This window comes from Bombina bombina, chromosome 1 (genome assembly GCF_027579735.1).
Source record: "Bombina bombina isolate aBomBom1 chromosome 1, aBomBom1.pri, whole genome shotgun sequence".
Classification (NCBI taxonomy): domain Eukaryota; kingdom Metazoa; phylum Chordata; class Amphibia; order Anura; family Bombinatoridae; genus Bombina; species Bombina bombina.
This window is the reverse complement of record NC_069499.1, coordinates 1,278,240,480-1,278,260,494: the sequence shown is the minus strand read 5'-3', so window position 1 is coordinate 1,278,260,494 and position 20,015 is coordinate 1,278,240,480. Positions and strand designations below refer to the sequence as shown.

Below are 20,015 nucleotides of genomic sequence, written 5' to 3'. Positions count from 1 at the left end.
GCCTGAGTGATTTACAGTACTTCAATTGTGTACACTTATTTCGCATAAACTTGGTATAATCCGCGAATGTGGGATTCCTGTGTGGAGTTGTTCTCACCAAGTGACTTATATTTTACAACGAATATATTGTCTGCGTGTATCTCCACAAAGTTGGTATTGAATATGTATATATGTGTGTGTGTGTATATATATATATATATATATATATATATATATATATATATATATATATATATATATATATATATATATATATATATATACATATATATATATATATACATACACACACACACACACATTATAGGCCTTTCCAGTCAAATACATTGGGCTCCATTTATCAAGCGGATGCTGCTTCGTAGGCCCATCGTTTCTGTCTTAAGTTCACTCCTACTTAAACTCTCCACCAAAAAAGGTGGCGGATTGGAATCATCATGAATGGCAGCCCCTGCTGGTGACCGATTGGCCGCCAGTGAACAGGGGGCGACATTACACAAGCATTTCTTGTGAAATGCTTGTGCAATGATAAAGGTGGACAGCATATGATCATTGTCTTATACAATATCCCATTTAACCCTTATAAAATATTTTTACCAATATTTATATGCATTTTTTTTTAACAGAAAGTGTATATTTGAGTGTAATAGTTTATTTTAATGTATTAGTGATGCGTTTTGTTCATCTTTTTTTTTTTTTTTTAACGCTTGCACCCTTAGCGATCGTGTGCAACCATTTACTTTTAGCTTGTAATATGCGTTTGTAATGCTAACATTAGTGCTCCACTTGTAATCTAGCTCTATATTGGCAAAATATTGATTTAATGAGTCACCTGGCCCTGAAACTGTCAGTAACTGGCATTCAATTAATGTAGACAGTAGAGAGAAAAACATTTAAAACAAAAAATGTATGCATTATGTAAAGGTATCTTAAAACATTGCTTTTCTTAGGGACTTACAAGGGTGGATGTTGTGTTGCGTCTCGTATAGAGTTCCATGGTTCTGCTGGTTGGGGAGGTGCAAATCTCAATGATCCAACTGGAGATTTTGCAAAAGGGATTCCAAGAAAAGCATCAACTGCTTGATCTGTCTCTTTCACATGAACCATTTTCCCTCGTAACTGTCCATATTTCGTGGCCAGTAATGGATTTGTTTCTGCTTGCACTGAAATGAGTATAAATAAAAACTTAAGTATTAATGATTTTAAACATAGAGTCACATTATTCAACATACATTTTCCTATAATTGCATTATCCCTGATGCAATATATACCTTGTTTATTCTTAGTTTAAAATTAATATCTGCTCACTAGAGTAACTGCTTTGTGAGTATTTACCTTTCAGATTCTCTTTAATTGCTAGTCCTGGTACAATAATGGATGCTTAAAGTCCCTGTACAAGGGATTACTATGGTAATTCTGACTAAAAATATCTTCCTTTTTACATAAAGATATTTGTGTGATATTTTGTATTTAGCTTTTTACATATACACTGCATCATCTTCAATATGGTTAACAAACTTTTCAAGAGAGCAGAAACAAATTATTATATTAAGAAGAGATTGTAATATAGAGATAGTAGAAGAACTAGAAATACAAATTTTAAAATACTGCTTTACAAAAACTATAATAGAGACACACATGATATCCTTGTTTTAAAAAAAATAAAATATGTAAAACCAACCATTACTTGAAACTTGAATTAGTCTTGAAAATGACATGCTCTAATTTGTTAGAGACTGTAATTTTAGTGCTGGGAACCCTGCAACTCGGTTTAAACCCCACATAGGGATTCAAATCATAGTTAAAATAATAACCGTCTATAAAACAAAAGATAGGGGGCGCCACATAGTGCAAATCAGGCTGAAGAACCAAATAGTATAGGTACAGATGCAATCCTACTCACGTGATGAAAAGCACAATTGTGCAGTACAGGCAGGCCGGAACCAATGAGTCATCCGGCAGACTCCTAGGCATAGATGGTATCCTCGTCCCACCAGACGCAGTCCAGAGATACTCCTGATTGCCACAGTAGATGTTAGGCCACAGTCAGCAATAGACCAGCGCTCATAAGTACACAATGGCAAGATGGTTTAGCAATGTAGGTTAGATAGCAATATTGTAAGATCATCTGTTCACATCTCTTAAGTGAACATTTATAATTGAGGAACAACGAATTATACAAGACTAATACTCAATACTCACCACACTGCTGTTTACTAACTAACAAACTGCCTATTGAAATCTGCTAAGGGATGCCGAGTTAACCAACTCTCTCTTCTGCTTTCACGTATGTGAATTGGGTCCCTGCATTCAAATCCTCCCAATATCCCTGCATTTTATGTCATTTGTACTACAAGTCTCTCTTTGGTATGTGAATTGGGTCCCTGCATTCAAATCCTGCCAATTTCCCTGTATTTTGTGTCATTTATACTACAAGTCTCTCTTTGGTATGTGAATTGGGTCCCTGCATTCAAATCCTGCCAATTTCCCTGTATTTTGTGTCATTTGTACTACAAGTCTCTCTTTGGTATGTGAATTGGGTCCCTGCATTCAAAACCTGCCAATTCCCCTGTATTTTGTGTCATTTGTACTACAAGTCTCTCTTTGGTATGTGAATTGGGTCCCTGCATTCAAATCCTGCCAATTTCCCTGTATTTTGTGTCATTTGTACTACAAGTCTCTCTTTGGTATGTGAATTCCCTGCATTCAAATCCTGCCAATTTATCTGTATTTTGTGTCATTTGTACTACAAGTCTCTCTTTGGTATGTGAATTGGGTCCCTGCATTCAAATCCTGCCAATTTCCCTGTATTTTGTGTCATTTATACTACAAGTCTCTCTTTGGTATATGAATTGGGTCCCTGCATTCAAATCCTGCCAATTTCCCTGTATTTTGTGTCATTTGAACTACAAGTCTCTCTTTGGTATGTGAATTCCCTGCATTCAAATCCTGCCAATTTATCTGTATTTTGTGTCATTTGTACTACAAGTCTCTATTTGGTATGTGAATTGGGTCCCTGCATTCAAATCCTGCCAATTTCCCTATATTTTGTGTCATTTGTACTACAAGTCTCTCTTTGGTATGTGAATTGGGTCCCGGCATTCAAATCCTGCCAATTTCCCTGTATTTTGTTTCATTTGTACTACAAGTTTCTCTTCCGTATGTGATTTGGGTCCCTGCATTCAAATTCTGCCATTTCCCCTATTTTTTGTGTCATCTGTATTGCAATTTTCTCTTTTTGCATTTGTCTGTATAATTAATTATGTATTTACCCTGCTGATATCTTGCCTTTATCTATGTGATGTTCAAACCTTGCAAATACTTGTTTTTATTCCTAAATTTATAATTTCACTAATGGTTTAACCACAGCCTCCCCCAAATTTTATTGTCTGTTATTTTTAACTTATCTCATCCTGAATCAAATTTTCCCAATTGACCTTTTGACTGTCTTTGATCAGGTCATTACCTAATTTATTGCATTCAGATGAAATGCTCTGGCTTATAAATTTAACACTGCTATGGGGAAAGCAATGTAGGTTAGATAGCAATATTGTAAGATCATCTGTTCACATCTCTTAAGTGAACATTTATAAGAGAGGAACAACAAATTATACAAGAATGCAACAAGGATTGGACAAGGCAAGTTCTGTTTAAATACTGAGTTTTATACATTATTACCCCTCCTTACCCCTCACCACCTGCACTGCTCATTAGCCCATCTCTCTTAACCTCACCTTACTTCTGTATTCATGAACTTCACACATTCCTAAAGACTCTCTCCCACTTGCAACTCATCCTGGTCCCCTGCATTTGCCTTGCCCTGCACACCCATGTGTACCCTTCAATAGACTTCAAAAACAAAACTCTGGTAACCCTAATCTCATTCCTCTTGCATCTAAAGCCACCACCCCCTTTACTTGCACACTTTGGAACTCTGGCTCTGTTTGCAACAAGCTCACTTCTATCCATGACCTCTTTATCTCCCACTCTCTCAATCTTCTGGTTCTCACAGAAACCTGGCTCTCTCCTTCAGACACTGCTTCCTCTGCTGCACTGTCACATGGGGGTCTCCACTTTAGCCACATTCCTAGGTCTGACAATAGACAAGGAGGAGGTGTTAGTATTTTACTTTCCTCTCATTGCACCTTTCAACAAATACATCCCTTCTCTTCCCTCACATTTTCTTCATTCAAAACACACATGATTCACTTATTCTCTCCCCTCTCTATATGCGTTGCAGTCATATACCGCCCCCTGGCTCCGCAACTCTATTTCTAGATCACTTTGTCACCTGGCTACCTTACTTTCTTTCCTCAGATACCTCTGCCCTCATTCTCGGTGACTTCAACCTCCCTGTTGATAGTCCCACTGCCTCCTCTGCAAAACAACTTCTGCAACTCACTTCCTCTTTCAGCCTGTCACAATGGACTGGCTCTCCCACTCACAAAGATGGTCACTCCCTTGATCTGATTTTCAGTTATCGATGCACTATCTCAAACTTCACAAACTCACCTTTTCCTCTTTCTGACCACCACCTCCTGACTTGTACCATCACCTCCCTCCCTACAACTCTCCCTCCTTCTACCCCCACACTAAACTTCACAGAAGAATCAAGTTATTAGATCAGCAACAGCTCGCTAGCTCTCTTGAAACTCTTCTCTCTTCCATCCCCTCCTTTTCCTGTCCTGATGAATCCATCTTCCACTATAACTCCACCCTTACATCGGTCCTTGATAACCTGGCCCCACCTACCATAGCTCGGAAAACATACACTCATCCTCAGCCCTGGCATACTCCTCTGACATGGTACCTACGCAGATGTTCCTGTACTGCTGAGCGACACTGGAGGAAATCTCGGAGTTCTGCTGACTTTCTTCACTATAAGTTTATCTTGAACTCTTACTATTCTGCCCTTAATCTATATAAGCAACACTACTTCTCTACTCTTATCTCTACTCTTTCTTCAAACCCAAAATGTCTGTTCTCCACATTCAATACTCTTCTCCGCCAACCCCCACCTCCCACCACAACTTTCCTCTCAGCCCAAGATTTTGCCAGCTACTTCAACAACAAAATCGACTACATCAGAACTGAAATCATCTCTCAACATACTTCTGATCTCCCACCCCTCAAAATCTCACAATCATCCAAAACCCACATAGCCATAAATTTAGCTCTTTTGCCCCTGTTACAGAGGATGAAGTTTCTGCCCTTATACTATCATCTCACCTCACTACTTCTCCCCTCGACCCCATCCCCTCACAACTACTCCCCTCCCTCTCTTCTACCCTTACCCCTATACTCACACACATCCCCATCCAACTACCGCCCTATTTCCCTACTACCTCTTGCCTCAAAGCTTCTTGAAAAGCTAGTATATGCACGTCTATCTCATTTCCTTATATTAAACTCCGTCCTTGACCCACTTCAATCTGGATTTCACCCCCATCACTCAAGAGACAGAAATTGTTAAGGTTACCAACAACCTACTTACAGCAAAATCAAAAGGCCACTTCTTTCTACTTATCCTCCTTGATCTGTTTGCAGCCTTTGATACTGTCGACCACCCTCTTTTGCTCTATACCCTCCAATCCTTCGGCATGTGTGACACAGCTCTCTCTTGGTTCTCTTCCTATCTGTCTAACCGTACCTTTAGTGTAGTCTTCTCTGGGGTATCCTCTGCCACATTACCTCTTTCTGTTGGGGTACCGCAAGGCTCTGTCCTTGATCCCCTTCTCTTCTCAATCTACACGTCCTTACTAGGTTCCTTTATAAAGTCCCACGGGTTTCATTATCATTTGTATGCCGACGATACCCAAATCTACCTCTCTGCACCAGAATTATCTCCCCCCTTGCTAACTCATGTCACTAGCTGTCTCTCTCATATCTCATCTTGGATGTACTCTCAACATCTAAAGCTAAATCTCTCCAAAACGGAGCTCCTTATTTTCCCCCTTCTTAAAAAATCTCCACCCCCCATGTCTCTATAACTATTGACAACTCCATCACTACCCCAACCTCACATGCCCGATGTCTTTGGGTCACACTTGGCTCAGATCTTTCTTTCACTCCTCACATTCAGTCCTTGGCTAAAGCCTGCCACTTCCACCTTAAAAACATAGCTAAATGAGACATTTACTTACACAAGACACAACAAATATTTTAATCCACTCTCTCATCCTTTCCTGCCTTGACTACTGCAACTCTATCCTCTCTGGTCTCCCTAGCTGCCGCCTAGCTCCTTTACAATCCATAATGAATGCCTCTGCCAGGCTCAAAGCCCTCAATTGCATTGCTCCCCCTTACATCTCAGACCTTGTCTCCAGATACTCTCCTCCCATCCCCTTCGCTCCGCTCATGATCTCCTCCTCTCCTCCTCTCTTGTTACCTCCTCACATTCCGATCTACAAGATTTCTCAAGACTGGCTCCCATCTTATGGAACTCTCTGCCTTGCTCCACAAGAATCTCCCCTAGTTTTAAAAGCTTCAAGTGCTCCCTGAAGACTCTACTATTTAGGGACGCTTATAAACTACACTAACCTTCCTATCTCCACTGCTATCCCCTAAAACCCCATAGCATGTAAGCCTATGAGCCCAGCTGTTTGTAGTTCACCTTCATAATAGCCGACTATAACAGTGCAACTCTCGGCAGGACCATTCACCCATTTGATCCCTGTAATCGTTTTTATATACCACCCATGTTCCTAGCGCTGCGGAACCTGTTGGCGCTCAACAAATACCTGATGATAATAATAATAATAGAAAAACAGTAAAGTTTACACCTAACATATACCCAGAGTCTAAACACCCCTAATCTGCCGCCCGACATCACCCCAACCTACATAATATTATTAACCCCTATTCCACCGCTCCCCGACCCCGCCGCAACCTAAATAAAATATATTAACCCCTATCCTGCTGCTCTCGGAGCCCACCGCAACTAAATGTATTAACCCCTATCCCCCCCCGCTCCTGGATCCCGCCGCAACTGTAATACAATTATTAGCCCCTAAACCCCTGGCCTCCCACATCACTACCACTAACTGAACCTATTAACCTCTAAACCGCCAGCCCTCCACATCGCCATAAACTAAATTAAGCTATTAACCCCTAAACCTAACAACCCGCTAACTTTACATTAAAAATTAACTCATCCCTATCTTATAATAAATTAAAACTTACCTTTAGAATTAAAATAAACTATATTAAACTATTAATTAACTTACCCTAACTATTATACTTAAATTACATTAAACTATATTAAACTATTAATTAACCTACACTAACTATTATACTACAATTACATTAAACAATTAAATTAACTATATTACATATTTAAAAACTTAAACCTAATCAAATTATTTAAATCTACAATTAAAAATGACTAACTTACAAAAAAATAACAACTAAGCTACAAAAAATAAAACACACTAAGTTACAAGAAATAAAAACCACAGTATCAAAAATAAAAAAGAATTACACCTAATCTAATAGCCCTATCGAATTAAAAAAGACCCCCCAAAATAAAAAACCCTAGCCTACAATAAACTACCAATGGCCCTTAAAAGGGCCTTTTGCGGGGCATTACCCCAAAGGAATCAGCTCTTTTACCTGTAAAATAAAATACAAACACCCTCCCCAAACAGTAAATCCTACCACCCACACAACCACCCCCCCTCAAATAAAACCCTATCTAAAAAACCTAAGCTCCCCATTGCCCTAAAAGGGGAATTTGTATGGGCATTGCCCTGAAAAGGGCATTTAGCTCTTTTACTGCCCAAAGTCCCTAACCTAAAAATAAAATCCACCCAATAAACCCTTAAATAAACCTAACACTAACCACCGACGATCCATTTACAGTTTTCGAAAACCGGACATCCATCCTCATCCAAGCGGCAGAAGTCCTCAGTGAAGCCAGCAGAAGTCTTCATCCAGACGGCATCTTCTATTTTCATCCATCCGGCGTGGTGCGGCTCCATCTTCAAGACATCTGGCGCGGAGCATCCTCTTCTTCCGACATCTGTTGCAGAATGAAATTTCCCTATAAATGACGTCATCGAAGAATTCTATCAGCCAATAGGAATTAAAGGGGAAAAAATCCTATTGGCTGTTGCAATCAGCCAATAGGATTGAGCTTTCATCCTATTGGCTGATTGGAATAGCCAATAGAATGCAAGCTAAATCCTATTGGCTGATTGCAACAGCCAATAGGATTTTTTCCCCTTGGATGAAGACTTCTGCCGGCCTCGCTGATGACTCCTGCCGCCTAGATGAGGATGGATGTCTGGTCTTCAAAAACTGTAAGTGGATCGTCGGTGGTTAGTGTTAGGTTTTTTTAAGGGTTTATTGGGTGGGTTTTATTTTTAGGCTAGGGACTTTGGGCAGTAAAAGAGCGAAATGCCCTTTTAAGGGCAATGCCCATACAAATGCCCTTTTCAGGACAATGGGGAGCTTATTTTTTTTAGATTGGGTTTTATTTGGGGGGGTTAGTTGGTTGGGTGGTGGGTTTTACTGTTGGGGGGGTGTTTGTATTTATTTTTTTACAGGTAAAGAGCTGATTTCTTTGGTGCAATGTCCTGCAAAAGACCCTTTTAAGGGCCATTGGTAGTTTAGTGTAGGCTAGGTTTTTTTATTTTCGGGGGTCTTTTTTATTTTGATAAGGCTATTAGATTAGGTGTAATTATTTTTAATTTTTGATACTGTGGATTGTTTGTTTTTGTAACTTACGGCTAGATTACGAGTTTTCAAGGTGTAAGTGAGATAAGTAGAGCGCTGGAAACAGTGATTCCAAACACCTCACAGTAAATAAGTCCTTCAGACTAATTTTGTGTTATACAAAAAAGAGGGGTGGGGCGTGAGGGCGCTAGTGAAAGCTTAAGAAATCTAAATGGTGAATATTTAACACAGTATGTGTCTATGTATTCAGTGTCTGCTCAAATAATTGCTTTAAATATATAAAACTAAATTTTCAGTGTTTGTTTATATAAATGCTGTGTAATAGTTTGTGTATTTTATAACGTTTTAGGATATATTATGACCATATATCATAATTTATAATAATTTAAATAAAGTGCACTGTGTGACAAATTTTCTGCAACCAAAAATTCTTTGATTTTTAATATACACTGCTATATAGAATCAATATTTCTCTTGAAAATTTCATACGTTTTAAACTTGGTATTTCCAAATGTATTAACTTACAAATTCTAAGTATACCGATGTTCAAATATATGTCTTCATTCAAATACTATATAGGTATTTCTCTTTTGTACAAATATATGCCAAAAGAACAACAAAAGAGGAGATTAAATGTTAATAAAAGTTATTTATTATAACAATATAAAAATCGAATTAAATAAAAGGGACGTCTCCCCAAAATTAAAAAATTAAAATAAAAACAGTATCTGTTAACAGTAGATTCTGAATTCCTAATAATTTCTGCAACTCTATATAAACAAGGGAGTCTTTGCAATCAGGTTTCTAAGGATTTCCCATTGCCGTATTTTCTTAACAGAAATGTTTCTTATTATGGCAATTTAAAGTTGTACAAAGTCAGTAAGGTTTTGCAGTATGCAGTCCCAGACTTAGCGGTTCAAAGTGAGGTTAGATGAATATTGTGATACTTAGCGTATGAGTTACCTTCTCCCTTACAGCCGGTTCATTCACTGCTGTTTTCCTCGATGCGACTGTAAACTCAGACCCGCCGCATGTAGTCGGCGTCTGACGTCACTGCCTGGTCTTTGATCTTCTGAATCCGTTATTAAGTAACAGTTTGGCTCTTTAACTTTTCAGAGCCTCTGTGTTTCAAAAAATCCTGCACTTAGTGTTGTACACGCAGGAAAGAGATGCTTGAAAGATGTTATGTAGTAGTTGTTGGTAGTAAAAATAACCCGGGTTATACTGTCATAACACTTTTTCAATTGCTTAATTCAAAAGCTTGTAGAAAAGTCACTTAGTACCACTGAGGGTCACAGGAATCACTGGAAGCCACCAGGGTCACAAGGGTCGACGCGTTTTGCTCTTATTCAGAGCTTTATCAATCTTGATAAAGCTCTGAATAAGAGCGAAACGCGTCGACCCTTGTGACCCTTGGTGGCTTCCAGTGATTCCTGTGACCCTCAGTGACGTCAGACGCCAGGCAGTGACGTCAGACGCCGACTACATGCGGCGGGTCTGAGTTTACAGTCGCATCGAGGAAAACAGCAGTGAATGAACCGGCTGTAAGGGAGAAGGTAACTCATACGCTAAGTATCACAATATTCATCTAACCTCACTTTGAACCGCTAAGTCTGGGACTGCATACTGCAAAACCTTACTGACTTTGTACAACTTTAAATTGCCATAATAAGAAACATTTCTGTTAAGAAAATACGGCAATGGGAAATCCTTAGAAACCTGATTGCAAAGACTCCCTTGTTTATATAGAGTTGCAGAAATTATTAGGAATTCAGAATCTACTGTTAACAGATACTGTTTTTATTTTCATTTTTTAATTTTGGGGAGATGTCCCTTTTATTTAATTTGATTTTTATATTGTTATAATAAATAACTTTTATTAACATTTAATCTCCTCTTTTGTTGTTCTTTTGGCATATATTTGTACAAAAGAGAAATACCTATATAGTATTTGAATGAAGACATATATTTGAACATCGGTATACTTAGAATTTGTAAGTTAATACATTTGGAAATACCAAGTTTAAAACGTATGAAATTTTCAAGAGAAATATTGATTCTATATAGTAGTGTATATTAAAAATCAAAGAATTTTTGGTTGCAGAAAATTTGTCACACAGTGCACTTTATTTAAATTATTATAAATTATGATATATGGTCATAATATATCCTAAAACGTTATAAAATACACAAACTATTACACAGCATTTATATAAACAAACACTGAAAATTTAGTTTTATATATTTAAAGCAATTATTTGAGCAGACACTGAATACATAGACACATACTGTGTTAAATATTCACCATTTAGATTTCTTAAGCTTTCACTAGCGCCCTCACGCCCCACCCCTCTTTTTTAGATTACGAGTTTTGCTTTATGAGGGGTGCGGTGCTAACTTGCATGTTATTGTCACCGCTCACTTACCTACAGCGCTGGTATTACAGGTTTTCCTAAACCCGACATTATTAGGCAAGAAGTGAGCGTGGAAGCAAAATTGTGCTCCATACCGCATTCCAATACCAGCGCTGCTTAAGTCAGCGGTGAGCTGGTTTTACGTGCTATTGCACAATTTCCCAATAGATATCAATGGGGAGAGCTGGCTGAAGAAAAGCCTAACACCTGCAAAAAAGCAGCGTAAAGCTCTGTAACGCAACCCCATTAATTCCTATGGGGAAACTAAATGTATGTTTACACCTAACACCGTAACATGAACCCGAGTCTAAGCACCCCTAATCTTACACTTATTAACCCCTAATCTGATGCCCCCGACATCGCCGACACCTACATTATATTTATTAACCCCTAATTCCCGCCCCCAATGTCGCCGCAACCTACCTACACTTATTAACCCCTAATCTACCACCCCCAACGTCGCCCCCACTATAATAAACATATTAACCCCTAATCCGCCGCACTCCCGCATCGCAAACACTAGTTAAATATTATTAACCCTTAATCTGCCACCCCTCAAACATCGCCACCACATACCTACATTTATTAACCCCTCATCTGCCGCCCCAACGTCGCCGCCACTATACTAAATTTATTAACCCCTAAACCTTAGTCTAACCCTTACACCCCCTAACTTAAATATAATTAAAACTAAATAATTACCTGTAAAATAAACCCTAAACTAGCTACAATATAACTAATAGTTACATTGTAGCTATCTTGGGGTTTATTTTTATTTTACAGGCAAGTTTGTATTTATTTTAACTAGGTAGAATAGTTATTAAATAGTTATTAAATAGTTATTAACTATTTACTAACTACCTAGCTAAAAAAAATACAAATTTACCTGTAAAATAAAACCTAACCTGAGTTACACTAACACCTAACCTTACACTACAATTATATAAATTACATAAATTAAATACAATTACCTAAATTACAAAAAAACAAACAAACACTAAATTACACAAAATAAAAAAAAACAAATGATCAGATAATTAAACTAATTACACCTAATCTAATAGCCCTATCAAAATATAAAATGACCCCCAAAATAAAAAACCCTAGCCTAAACTAATATACCAATAGCCCTTAAAAGGGCCATTGCCCCAAAGAATTCAGCTCTTTTACCTGTAAAAAAAAAAAATACAGACAAACCCCCCAACAGTAAAACCCACCACCCTCACAACCAAACCCCCAAATAAAATCCTATCTATAAAAAGTATAAGCTCCCCATTGCCCTAAAAAGGGCATTTGGATGGGCATTGCCCTTAAAAGGGCATTTAGCTCTATTACTGCCCAAACCCTAACCTAAAAATAAAACCTACCCAATAAACACTTAAAAAACCTAACACTAACCCCCGAAGATCCACTTACAGTTTCGAAGACCGGACATCCATCCTCAACGAAGCCAGGAGAAGTCTTCATCCAAGCAGCAAGAAATCCTCAACGAAGCCGGGAGAAGTCTTTATCCAAACTGACAGAAGTGGTCCTCCAGATGGGCAGAAGTCTTAATCCAGACGGCATCTTCTATCTTCATCCATCTGGCACGGAGCAGCTCCATCTTCAAGACATCCGGCGCGGAGCATCCTCTTTTTCCGAAGTCTAACAAAGAATGAAGGTTCCTTTAAATGACATCATCTAAGATGGCATCCCTTGAATTCCGATTGGCTGATAGAATTGTATCAGCCAATCGGAATTAAAGGTGAACAATTCCTATTGGCTGATGCAATCAGCCAATAGGATTGAGCTTCAATCCTATTGGCTGATCCAATCAGCCAATAGGATTGAGCTTGCATTCTGTTGGCTGTTTTTCACCTTTAATTCCGATTGGCTGATAGAATTCTATCAGCCAATCGGAATTCAAGGGACGCCATCTTGGATGACGTCATTTAAAGAAACCTTCATTCTTCGTTAGACGATACAACCCTAAGATAGATACAATGTTACTATTAGTTATATTGTAGCTAGCTTAGGGTTTATTTTACAGGTAAGTATTTAGTTTTAAATAGGAATTATTTAGGTAATGATAGTAATTTTATTTAGATTTATTTTAATTATATTTAAGTTAGGGGGTGTTAGGGTTAGACTTAGATTTAGGGGTTAATAAATTTAGTATAGGGGCGGAAGATTAGGGGTTCATAAATGTAGGTAGGTGGCGGCGATGTTAGGGACAGCGGATTAGGGGTTAATAATATTTAACTAGTGTTTACAATGCGGGAGTGGGGCGGTTTAGGGGTTAATATGTTTATTATAGTGGTGGAGATGTCGGGAGCGACAGATTAGGGGTCAATAATTCTTTTTTAGTGTTTGTGATGCGGGAGGGCCTCGGTTTAGCGGTTAATAGGTAGTTTATGGGTGTTAGTGTACTTTTTAGCACTTTAGTTATGAGTTTTATGCTACAGCTTTGTAGCGTAAAACTCTTAACTACTGACTTTAGATTGCATTACGACTTTTGCGGGATAGGCTGTATCGCTCACTTTTTGGCCTCCAAAAAAAAATATTGGCGCTATGGAAGTCCCATTGAAAAAAGACTTTATGCAAATTGCGTAAGTTAATTTGTGGTACAGCCAAAAAAGTGTGCGGGACAGCTTTTTTGACAAGACTCATAATAGCAGCGGTAGTGAAAAAGCAGTGTTATAACCCATAACGCTGCTTTTTTACTCATAACGCAAAACTCGTAATCTAGTATGTGTATTTTATTTTTTGTAACTTATTTTTTTTTTTGTAATTTAGTAATTTTAATAGTATTTTTAAATAATTTGAGTAGGGTTAGTTTTTTAAATATGTAATATAGTTAATTTAATTGGTAGTTTAATGTAATTTTAGTATAATAGTTAGGGTAGGTTAATTAATAGTTTAATATAGTTTATTTTAATTCTAAAGCTAAGTTTTAAATAATTATAAGATAGGGTTGAGTTATTTTTTAATGTAAAGTTAGCGGGTTGTTAGGTTTAGGGGTTAATAGCTTAATGTGGAGGGTGTGGGGGCTGGCGGTTTAGGGGTTAATAGGTTTAGTTAATGGTAGTGATGTGGGAGGCCAGGGGTTTATAATATTATTACAGTGCGGCGGGGTCCGGGAGTGGCGGGATAGGGGTTAATACATTTATTTAGTTGCGGTGGGCTCTGGGAGCGGCGGGATAGAGGTTGATACATTTATTTAGTTGCGGCAGGGTCCGGGAGCGGCGGGATAGAGGTTAATACATTTATTTAGTTGCGGAGGGGTCCGGGAGAGCAGTGGGATAGGGGTTAAACATTTCAGTATAGTGGCGGTGTTTAGTGACAGGATATAAATAAAGTTGGGAAAAGCCGAATAGCAGCGAGATCGATGACTGTTAGTTAACAACAGTCCGCTACTCATTACTTGGTGCGCAGCTTTTTGCCGGATTTTTTGATAAATATGGAGATCGTATTCAGGTCCCCGGTCGCGATGTTAGGTGATGTTAGGCGAGCATATTGGTGCCGGCGATTGCAGCATAGTTGACGGCTTGATAAATAGGACTCAAAGTCTCAAATGAAGCAAAGACAAAGTATTGATTAGGAATAACTTTTTCAAGAAGCTGTAGCTGTGAGTGATTCTTACTAAGACCAGGTAAGTGCAGAAAAATACAAGTGCAAAGTCCTAGGTTAGTATTGCACACCAAAAAGTATATTGTAAGGATTCTGTTTCAGGTCTTCCATATACCTACCAGTCACATGTTTACTGGCGTTCCAGCCCATTTTTCGTATTTAAGCCTCTCCCATACGTTAAACAAGTGCTTAGTTATTTTGCATTCAAGCAGGAACTCAGACATGGGAACTCTCACACTTTCCAGTGAATTTCTTTCCAAAACGATTGGATTACAAAACTTGTTTATCTAAGGAATTTCCTGTCCTTGTCCAACCAATGACACTTATACCGGACTTCCACTTACTAATGTTTGATTGACATTTGCTCCGTGTCTCTTTTCTACAATGTACCACCTTTGCTTCTTTTAAACTTTGTTGCTAAAACAACTTGATACGTTAACAGAAGCACATGTAGCAACAAGTTGTAACTACTTATATTCTACATGAAATCCTTCTATTAAATTCACTTAAAGCAGTAACAGATCTATCTGCTTAATAGGTATAATGCCAAGTGATACATTCTAACTATTTATTAAGTCTGCCGTTGAGATTCATATAAATATGCCCTTTACGTATTAGATATATCTACTGCAGGCATGCTGCCTGAGGCTTCTGATATAGTATTCAGTTGGAAAGAGGATTTGGGAGTTTTTATCTACCTTTTGCTTGTTAATTTGGAACCATTTTGCTGTGACTGGCACACCATTATGTACTCCTCTAAGAAAGGTAACCTGGGGTGAAACAGGCTACATAGAGGTAAATGCAGGTTTGGGGGATAGGACATAGGATTTGGAATCAATAAGTATGAATGTCAGTGTCAGTAGGAGCTGGAGAAATCATGTAATCATAAGGGATTGAAGATGTGAAATAACTGAAGAGGAAACATCAAAACCAAAAAGATCATGTGGATAACCATAGGCAGGAATCATGTATCCAGAGAAGACTATCAGAAGCTGCAAAAATTAAAAAGAAAATTAAAGGGAAACTAAACCCAAATATTTTCTTAAATGATTCAGATAGAGGGGCCAAATTATCAAGCTCCTTCAGGCTCGCCGGAAACAGTAGTTATGAAGCAGCAGTCTTAATACCGCTACTCCATAACTGGTCCGTCGCCTCTGAGGCTGCAGTCTGCAATACGCACGCTTCTATAGGATCGGGCTGATTGACACCCCCTGCTAGCGGCCGATTGGCCACGAATCTGCAGGCGATGGCATTGCACAAGTAGCTCTGGTAAACTGCTTGTGCAATGTTAAATGCTGACAGCGTATGCTGTCTGCATTCAGCGATGTCTGTCGAACATGATACTCTACAGCATATTATGTTGGACAGACACTGATAAATTGGCCCTAAAGCATGCAATTATAAGCAACATTCTAATTTACTCCTATTATCAATTTTTCTTTGTTCTCTTGCTATATTTTGTAAAAAAAAAAAAAAAAGCAGGACTGTAAAGTTTAGGAGCCAGCCCATTTTAGGTTCAGCACCCTGGAAAGTTTAGAAGTCGCTGCTACTATAATAAAGTTATTAACCCCTTAAGTCTAACCCTAACACCCCCTAACTTAAATATAATTTAAATTAATCTAAATAAATTTACTATAATTAAATAAATTATTCCTATTTAAAACTAAATACTTACCTATAAAATAAACCTTAATATAGCTACAATATAACTAATAGTTACAGTGTAGCTATTTTAGGATTTATATTTATTTTACAGGCAACTTTGTATTTATTTTAACTAGGTACAATAGCTATTAAATAGTTAATAACTATTTAATAGCTACCTAGTTAAAATAATTACAAAATTACCTGTAAAATAAATCCTAACCTAAGTTACAAATACACCTAACACTACACTATCAATAAATTAATTAAATAAATTAACTACAATTAGCTAAACTAAAATACAATTCAATAAACTAATCTATAATACAAAAAAACCCCACTAAATTACAGAAAATAATTTTTTTTACAAGAAGTTTAAACTAATTACACCTAATCTAAGCCCCCTAATAAAATAAAAAAGCCCCCCAAAATAATAAAATGCCCTACCCTATTCTAAATTACAAAGTAATCAGCTCTTTTACCAGCCCTTAAAAGGGCTTTTTGTGGGGCATTGCCCAAAAGTAATCAGCTCTTTTACCTGTAAATAAAAATACAACCCCCCAACATTAAAACCCACCACCCACATACCCCTACTCTAAGCCACCCAAACCCCCCTTAAATAAACCTAACACTAACCCCCTGAAGATCTCCCTACCTTGAGTAGTCTTCACTCAGCCAAGCCGAATTCTTCATCCAAGTGGAGCAAGAAGAGGTCCTCCATCCGGTAGAAGTCTTCATACAAGCGGGGCAAGAAGAGGTCCTCCATCTGGTAGAAGTCTTCATCCAAGCAGGGTCTTCTATCTTCATCCATCCGGAGCGGAGCCATCTTCTTCAACCGAAGGACTAACGACGAATGACGGTTCCTTTAAGGGACGTCATCCAAGATGGCGTCCCTCAAATTCCGATTGGCTGATAGGGTTCTATCAGCCAATCGGAATTAAGGTAAGAAAAATCTGATTGGCTGATTCAATCAGCCAATCCGATTGAAGTTCAATCCGATTGGCTGATCCAATCAGCCAACCCGATTGACCTTGCATTCTATTGGCTGATCGGAACAGCCAATAATGTAAGTTGCGGCGGTGTCCGGAGCGGCAGATTAGGGGTTCAAAAATTTTATTATAGGGTTTGCGATGTCGAGGGGCCTCGGTTTAGGGGTTCATAGGTAGTTTATGGGTGTTAGTGTACTTTATAGCACAGTAGTTAAGAGCTTTATGTTTCCGCGTTAGCCCATAAAGCTCTTAACTACTGACTTTTTTTGACGGTAGGAGTCTTGTCAGTAGAGGCTCTACCGCTCACTTCTTCCAAGACTCATAATACCAGCGTTAGGCAAATCCCATTGAAAAGATAGGATACGCAATTGACGTAAGGGGATCTGCGGTAGCCTCGAGTCGCGGAAAGAAAGTGAGCGGTAGACCCTTTCCTGCCTGACTCTAAATACCAGCGGGCATTAAAAAGCAGGGTTAGGACCCCTTAACGCTGCTTTTGACGGCTAACACCAAACTCTAAATCAAGGCGATTGTATCTAGCTTAGGGTTTATTTTTATTTTACAGGCAAGTTTGTATTTATTTTAACTAGGTAGAATAGTTACTAAATAGTTATTAACTATTTACTAACTACCTAGTTAAAATAAATACAAATTTACCTGTATAATAAAACCTAACCTGTCTTATACTAACACCTAACATTACACTACAATTAAATAAATTTAATTAAATACAATTACCTAAATTACAAAAAACACTAAATTACATAAAATAAAAAAAATTATCAGATATTTAAACTAATTACACCTAATCTAATACCCTATCAAAATAAAAAAGCCCCCCCCCAAAATAAAAAAAATAGCCTAAATTAAACTACCAATAGCCCTTATTATAGCCCTTTTGCTGAGCATTGCCCCAAAGAAATCAGCTCTTTTACCTGTAAAAAAAATACAAACACCTCCCAACAGTAAAACCCACTACCCACACAACCAACCCCCAAATAAAATCCTAACTAAAAAAACATAAAGCTCCCCATTGCCCTGAAAAGGGCTTTTGGATGGGCATTGCCCTTAAAAGGGCATTTAGCTCTTTTTCAATTGCAAAAAAACCCTAATCTAAAACTTAAAAAAACAACAACCCAATAAACCCTTAAAGAAACCTTACACTAACCCCTAAAGATCCACTTATAGTTTTGAATACCGGAAGTACTCAATGAAGCCAGGAGAAGTCAGACAGTGGTCCCCCAGAAGTGGTCCCCCAGACGGGCAGAAGTCTTCATCCAGACGGCATTTTCTATTTTCATCCATCCGGTTCGGAGTGGCTCCATCTTCAAGACATCCAGTGCGGAGCATTCTTCTTCCGACGACTAAAGATGAAGGAAGGATCCTTTAAATGACGTTATCCAAGATGGTGTCTCTTTAATTCCGATTGTCTGATAGAGTTCAATCAGCCAATTAGAATTAAAGTTGAAAAAATCCTATTGGCTGATGCAATCAGTCAATAGGATTGAGCTTCAATCCTATTGGCTGATCCAATCAGCCAAAAGGATTGAGCTTCCATTCTATTGGCTGTTCTAATCAGCCAATATAATGCAAGCTCAATCCAATTGGCTGATCGGATCAGCCAATGGGATTGAAGCTCAATCCTATTGGCTGATTGCATCAGCCAATAGGATTTTCTCACTTTTAATTTTGATTGGCTGATAGAATTGTATCAACCAATCGGAATTCAAGGGACGCCATCTTGGATGACGTCATTTAAAGGTATATAACATTTCTCTTTTAAATTGTTGTTACTTGAATAGTTTGTACTTTCAGATAATTTATTTTGTATTTCTATTAACTTTATATTTACTGGGTTTTTTTTTTTTTTATAGTTGGTAGACCTGAACTGTGAATTAGTTTCACTACAGAAATTGAATAGTTAAAGGTTTGAGTTAATTTACATTCTTTTGTATTCTGGTTTTTAGTATTGCAATTAGATAACAATTAGATTGTTTGCATAGGTGAGCAATTAGGAGGGACCCCATCCTATCTTTGAGAGGGTATTTAAAGAGATCTGTTTAGCTCTGCTTCTTAGCAAAGGGATCAAGCTAAAAAAAGATCAAATAAATAAGGATATTTGAGTTATTTCAGAAAGGTATATAACATTTCTCTTTTAAATTGTTGTTACTTGAATAGTTTATACTTTCAGATAATCTATTTTGTATTTCTATTATCTTTATATTTACTGTTTTTTTGTTGTTGTTTTTTATAGTTGGTAGACCTGAACTGTGAATTAGTTTCACTACAAAAATTGAATAGTTAAAGGTTTGAGTTAATTTACATTCTTTTGTATTCTGGTTTTTAGTATTGCAATTAGATTGTTTGCATAGGTGAGCAATTAGGAGGGGCCCCACCCTATCTTTGTGAGGGTATTTAAAGAGATCTGTTTAGCTCTGCTTCTTAGCAAAGGGATCAAGCTAAAAAAGGATCAAATAAATAAGGATATTTGAGTTATTTCAGAAAGGTATATAACATTTATCTTTTAAATTGTTGTTACTTGAATAGTTTGTACTTTCAGATAATCTATTTTGTATTTCTATTATCTTTATATTTACTGTTTTTTTGTTGTTGTTTTTTTATAGTTGGTAGACCTGAACTGTGAATTAGTTTCACTACAAAAATTGAATAGTTAAAGGTTTGAGTTAAT

At 37.6% G+C, this 20,015-nt stretch overlaps 1 pseudogene; it reads right to left on the bottom strand.

Moving 5' to 3' along the window:
• The window catches only part of LOC128648590 (fatty acyl-CoA hydrolase precursor, medium chain-like), a 230,976-nt pseudogene that overhangs the window by 124,246 nt on the left and 86,715 nt on the right, over nt 1-20,015 (bottom strand).